Source organism: Lampetra fluviatilis, chromosome 3 (assembly GCF_964198595.1).
Source record: "Lampetra fluviatilis chromosome 3, kcLamFluv1.1, whole genome shotgun sequence".
Taxonomy (NCBI): Eukaryota; Metazoa; Chordata; class Hyperoartia; order Petromyzontiformes; family Petromyzontidae; genus Lampetra; species Lampetra fluviatilis.
The window spans coordinates 2,579,997-2,585,625 of NC_136277.1; positions in this window are offsets into that span (position 1 = coordinate 2,579,997).

The following is a 5,629-nucleotide window of genomic DNA, read 5'->3' on the forward strand; positions in this document are numbered from 1 at the left end:
AACGGCGCGAGGAGGGGATTGTATTTCCCACAATGTATCGGCGTCCCCCGCGCGTACTCGATTGGCTGCAACGAATATCACGTGACACGTCGGGGCCATGCTTATCACCAGCGGTGGCTAATCTGCGCTACGAAATGTAATGAAGGTCACCTGACATACAACAGGCCAATCGCAGGACGCGGAGCTTCACGACGGTTTAATTCATAAAATGCGAGTGACGTCACCCCGGGTAGGCGCGACTTGGCAATGAAGATTTGAAGTTTTCGTGACTGCAGGGATCCATACTCTTTGGTTCTTTACCTACGTGACTTTACCGAAATAACCAAAGAGTTTGGCAATGAAGGTCGAGGCGCAGGCCTGCACTGGTGCTGCTCCATCGGGGCGAGAACGACAGCCCCACTCGGGGAGGGTATTTTAGCCAACTCGTGTACGCCGACAGGACGCCGTGGAGGGCCAACACTTTACCTCCCCCCTCCAGCACAGGCGACCTGCCTGTCAACTGTGGTGCACCCAGTTAGATAGTTGCTGCTGGGTGGACAGAGGAGAAGCCGTGGGGGGGGGGGAGTGTTAACAAACGTGGCTTGCTAACTTATGACAGTACATCACTGTGGGGCGCCGCGGTGGCGAGACGTTAACTCCATCGACTGGTGTCCCGGACCCTGACGCCTCTGTAAAGTGTCCAGTATTTTAAATGTACATGTTCTCCCCGTGGTCTCGTGGATTAAGTTCTCAGGGTCCTCCTGGTTTTCCCTCCATGCATTTAATAGTGTTTGGCCCCTATAAATATTCACACGATACGCCACTTTGTTGAGCTAATAATTTGTGATATCCATATCACTTCTGCAAAAGAGCTACAGTGAGGGAAAAAGTATTTGATCCCCTGCTGATTTTGTACGTTTGCCCACTGACAAAGAAATGATCAGTCTATAATTTTAATGGTAGGTTTATTCTGGTAGGAACGAAGTGGACCAGACCACCAATAGATTAATGTGTCTGTCTGTCCATCCGTGTATCAACATCGCCCCCTACTGCAAACACTTGGCATGACCCTGTCCGACAAGATGGCCGCCCGCTCCCCCTGCGATCTGTGAACTAAACAAGATGGCCATCGCTTCCGGCGCCTCACGGCGAAACTTTTAAACTTCGCTTCAAATTTACTTTACTGAAACGCAGCACGTTTTTTTAACACAGATACATTTATTAACACAGAGACGAGATACATTTAATCGCCTTATTTGTGCACGAAAAGCACGGCGCGAGGCCTAGTGCGGCAGGCTTCGCGAGGCCTAGTGCGGCAGGCTTTGCGAGGCCTACTGCGGAAAAGGCATCGCGAGGCCTACTGCAGAGAAGGCTTCGCGAGGCCTACTGCAGGGAAGGCTTCGCGAGGCCTACTGCAGAGAAGGCTTCGCGAGGCCTAGTGCGGCAGGCTTCGCGAGGCCTACTGCAGAGAAGGCATCGCGAGGCCTACTGCAGAGAAGGCTTCGCGAGGCCTACTGCAGAGAAGGCTTCGCGAGGCCTACTGTAGGGAAGGCTTCGCGAGGCCTACTGCGGAAAAGGCATCGCGAGGCCTACTGCATAGAAGGCTTCGCGAGGCCTACTGCAGGGAAGGCTTCGCGAGGCCTACTGCAGAGAAGGTTTCGCGAGGCCTAGTGCGGCAGGCTTCGCGAGGCCTACTGCAGAGAAGGCATCGCGAGGCCTACTACAGAGAAGGCTTCGCGAGGCCTACTGCAGAGAAGGCTTCGCGAGGCCTACTGCAGGGAAGTCTTCGCGAGGCCTACTGCAGAGAAGGCTTCGCGAGGCCTAGTGCAGAAGGCTTCGCTAGGTCTACTGCAGAGAAGGCTTTGCGAGGCCTAGTGCGGCAGGCTTCGCGAGGCCTAGTGCGGCAGGCTTCGCGAGGCCTACTGCAGAGAAGGCATCGCGAGGCCTACTGCAGAGAAGGCATCGCGAGGCCTACTGCAGAGAAGGCTTCGCGAGGCCTACTGCAGGGAAGGCTTCGCGAGGCCTACTGCAGAGGCTTCGCGAGGCCTAGTGCAGAAGGCTTCGCTAAGTCTACTGCAGAGAAGGCTTCGCGAGGCCTAGTGCGGCAGGCTTCGCGAGGCCTAGTGCGGCAGGCTTCGCGAGGCCTAGTGCGGGAGGCTTCGCGAGGCTTAGTGCAGAAGGTGGTGGTGGGGGGTGGTGGTGGGGAGTGGTGGGGGGGTGATGAGGGCTGGTGGGAGGGGTGGTGTTGAGGGTGGTGTTGGGGGGTGTTGGGGGGGGGGCTGTCAACTGGTGTAGGAGGCGGTGCACTTCTCTGCTTCAATTTTGTTGCGATTTATTATCTGCACACAAACAAAACCACCGAGAAGTAAGACGCGTCACCCAGCCCTGCCCCCCCCCCCCCGCCCTCTCCCCCCACCAATATTTGAGTGATATTATAATTAAAAACAATGATGCAGCACCCCCGCTTTTACATTAGTAAGCAAATCACAGCAAGATGAGTTTTTTGCACACTACGGGCAACACATTTTCTCCAGTCACTGCCTTAAACCCGTTCAGTCGACCGAGTGGAACAACAGAATAGGCGGCTAAATACGGACTGAGTGGCACATAGAACACATTCCTGCGGAGGGAGCTGGTAGGAACGTTGGGTTGCTCGGTCAATGGCCAGGGTCAACGGCGGCGTGGTCTATTCCGCAAATATGCCCGACTGTGAGGGCGGGCACAAGCCGGCGTGAGTAGGTTAAACGTTAAGTTTTATAAGGACACCACGGGGTGACCAGCCCCTCCCCACCCAGCCCCTCCCCACCCAGCCCGGTCGATATCCCTGTACCGGTACTAAGTATTATTCCTACCAGCCCACCCCGCAGGGTCCTGTTTTGAACAGTGAGAGACAGAATAACAACAAAATCCAGACAAACGCATGTCAAAAATGTTATAAATTGATTGGCATTTTAATGAGGGAAATAAGTATTTGACCCCTCTGCAAAACATGACTTAGTACTTGGGGACAAAACCCTTGTTTGCAATCACAGAGGTCAGACGTTTCTTGTAGTTGTGTGATGCCGCCACCACGAAGCCGTTCAGCAGGCGCCCCATCCCCGACCTCGCCACCACCAAGCAACGGAGCCAACCCCTCGTCCCCCTCACCTCACCTCACATGAACACACCTGCACGCATTCCCCCCCCCCCCCCCCCCCCCCCATAGAGCTGGAAGGGAAGGTCACCTGATCGACCGGTTTTTATCCGAGAAACCCTTATCGGGATTAACTCTCATGGTTTCCGGCGATCAGGGAATTGGACGGCCTCCCCCGACGCTACGTTGCACCGCGGCGCTGCGACCTGCCTTAAGATGGCATGGCCGCGGCGAGGGGCATTCGGCCACCGCGGTTGAAGCGCATCCCCCACACACACCACCCACGTGTCGACGGGGCAAGCAGGGGAGGGACGGCAAAGCATGAGTAGCGGGACCGCAGGGGCTCTTGAGCATAGTCACGGATGGTTGGGATAATTACGCTTGAGTGCGCAGGCATGATTGTTAGGGAGGGAAAGGGATTAATTAGAATTAACGCCGTGCAACGCCGCACATTGATTAGCATATCACAGGCGTCCGGAACCGCGGTGCGCGTGCTAGAGGACGCGAGCCCATTGTTAAGGAAAAGCTGAGGGCCACCGTCCGGCGCGGAGCTGCATCCCTTTGATGTAGGGAGGATAAAAAAGGGGGGCAAAGGAGAGATCGGGCTCTCTTCTCTCCAGCGCCAGGCGACAGGACGCTCTCCAGTCCAGCGACCCGAACGTCCGTGAGACACATCGAGGCACGCTGCGAGTACGGGATCAACGAACCGCCGTGGGCATCTAACAGGGAGTAAGAAGGTGAAGTAGGATAATAGACGATAGATAAGGAATAGGTACAGGTTTAGTGGAATAGGCCAGCCTCGTCGACTCACTGATTCAACATTAGTTACCAGGTAGCGAATAATAAATCATTAATAGCGAAGCGTGGCCTCGCGTGATCTTGTCGAGCAGTGGGAACGTGTGGGTGCGCGTGTGTACACAGTGGTTCGCCACGTGAATGAGCGCTGCGTAGAGCGGCGCACGAGTGGGTGTCGCATGTGTGCAGGTGTGTGCGCTCGTAGTGTGGGGGAAGGGGTCGGTGCGTCCGCAGGCCCCCGCTCCGTCTGTCGTCGCCAGGACTCGCGCAGTGTGAGGGCAGCGTTGTTCACCCTCCGACCCCTGATCCCCGTTTAATAGCGCGTGATCCGTGGAGAGACAACGCAGCGTCTGCAGGTGAACGAGGGCGTGCGGCGAGCTATGCCTCTCACACGAGCTCGCGGGGGGACGGACCAGGGAGGGGAGCCGTCGGGCGATGAGCCCAGCGACGGCAGCAGCTGCTCGCAGAGCAGCGAGGGGTCGGCGCACGGCAGAGCCCCTGCCATAGGCACGGAGCAGGGAGGGACTTCGGGGACCAGCGGCCCCAACAACATGGTGTAAGAAGTCGTACGAACCCTCACATCTTCACGGGAAGGTGGCGCGCTACTCCACGCAAAGGTAAGGCATGTGTTCACCGGCCAGGGGACCCCTACATGGAAAGCGTTTTCCCGTAATATCATAGGGGCTAAAGAGCTTAATGGCTGGTCGGACACGCAGGCGTTGCGACATCTTAAGTTAAACTTAGATGGGCGGGCAGCCGACTTTGTAGAGGCACTACCCGAAAGCGCGCAAACCCAACTAGAAGAACTAATGCGTAGATTAGACCTGCGTTTCGGCACGCGCAACGCGATACGGGCGAAGACGGCCTTAGAGGCGCGCCGACGTCAAACTGGCGAGGACTTCCGAAACTACGCTGAGGACGTGCGATCACTAACCCGGATCGCCCGTCCAGAGTTCTCGAAGGAGGTCATTGACGCGCTAGCTGCAGACAAGCTACTCAGGTACCTAGCTCGCACCGCGTGGTGGCAGCCCAAAAAGAGTAGCGCAGGCCTCCCTTTCGATACCCTAGTCGAGCAAGCGCTGGAGTGTAAGGAGCTCTCCAGCGAACGCGCGCAGCTCCGAGGGTCGGGACAGGAGTACACCGTGGCGAGCCTGATCCCTGACGAGGAGGAGGATGAGGATGAGCCCGCCAGCCCCATAGGGAGACGGGCAAGAGAGGCCCAGAGACCCCGCGAGACAAACCCCGGGTTGGGTAGCTGGGTTACAGACTGGCATGGGAGATATTGCTGGCCGAGTAGACCGAATGGACGGTAAGGTAACCCAAGTAGGGGAGAGGATAACCCACGTAGGTGAGAGGGTAACCCAGGTACGCGAGGAAGCGATTAAAAATATGAAGACCCTCCAGTCTGAGATGGGGGAACTACGCTCGACCGTAGGGGGGCTGGCCGGGAGGGTAGCCCAATTAGAGTCCGATGTGGGACAACTGCGTACTGGGGGAGGGAGAGGGAGCGGACAGGGGACCCGCTACGGAGCCGCCCCCCCTCCCCGGGCATGTTATATGTGCGACCGCCGAGGGCATCTAGTGAGAGACTGTCCTGAAATCACCCGAGCTAGGCAGACGCGGGGGTTAAAACTCCAACGCCCCCTAGAAAGCGGACCAACTAGGGGTGCAATTGACGCGGTCCCGATACAAATAGACGATAATGAGAATAATGGCGAGCGA